We start from the raw sequence: 1274 nt of genomic DNA on the forward strand, positions 1-1274 counted from the left end.
CCCAATTTTAACAATAAAAAGGCTTTTTTAGAATTAAATGATTTGCTTTTATCCTTATGTCTTGTTTTTTACCTGTTGAACCCTTGCATATAGCTGAAAAAGAAAATGGAGCGGAATTGGTGGAGATTTAACAAAAAAGAAAAGGATGACCTATGCTGATGTAATGCTTTCTCTATCTTTTGTAAGAGTCCCCTTTTGTCAAATTTTCTGAGCAAAGCTCTTTAATCATAACTTGCTTCTTAAACCAAGTTGGGCTTGAACTTGGATATATTTCAACATAATTTTAATAAATCTCAACAAATGCTACTTGCTGAGTATTGTCATTTTCATACGTGTAAATAAATAAATCCATTTAGATGTAATCCTTATCAGTTTTGAAGAGAGTGTTCATTATATCTGACAATAATTGTTTTGCAGAAAATTGGGAAAACAGCCTGGATCTCTAGAATGGTTTATGATTCAATCCCACTTCATGAGTAAGCTTTGCCAACTGTTTTGTTTCTATTATGAAAGCTTTATATATATGGGGGTGTGTGTATACACACACCCATATATATAAATATATATATGGGGCTGTTCTTGTAAGTATACATACACAAAAATGTATATAAGTATATACTGTATTTCTTTTCTGTTCGTTCTGAAAGCTTCGTACTGTTGAATTAGATAAGTTTGAATAGAAACATATTGGCACACTCATAATTCAGGATATTCCTTTTGAACAGGCAAAGGAGCTTTATTAAGAAAAGGAGATAAAAATGTTGTGGCATAGCTTTCAAAAATGTCTGTGCTTCAGAGAAAAATACACTTATCTAGCTACTACAAGATGAGACTGAACTTGTGATGACAAGCGTGACAACAAATCATCATGTTGCTTACTGTAGATCAAGTCAGTCTAGTCTTTCTTCTGCAGTGATTTTTCTATATTACTGCAATGCAAATGTACATCTGATAGCGTTACTGTATTATATTCTGGAACAAATGCAATCTGCCAGCAATTATTCCAGTATCTACAAGAAATTGCTTCATACATGTGCAAATCTTTACAGGTTATAAAAAATTGTCAGTTTCTGAAAGGGTGTTCTATAATATTATGTTGTACCTAATGTTTTTAATTGAGTATGCTTTTACAACATGTGGTAATTCAGAAGCATACATTATTGGATCATAGTAGTAAGAATGAACCAAATTCTGTCACTTTTATGCACAGTAAATAGAAAATAACTTGGTGTTAATGGGATTATTGCCAGACCAATGGAAGTTTCTAAGGAGTA

This window comes from Aptenodytes forsteri, unplaced genomic scaffold (genome assembly GCF_000699145.1).
Source record: "Aptenodytes forsteri isolate BGI_AS27 unplaced genomic scaffold, ASM69914v1 Scaffold53, whole genome shotgun sequence".
In the NCBI taxonomy this organism is placed as follows: domain Eukaryota; kingdom Metazoa; phylum Chordata; class Aves; order Sphenisciformes; family Spheniscidae; genus Aptenodytes; species Aptenodytes forsteri.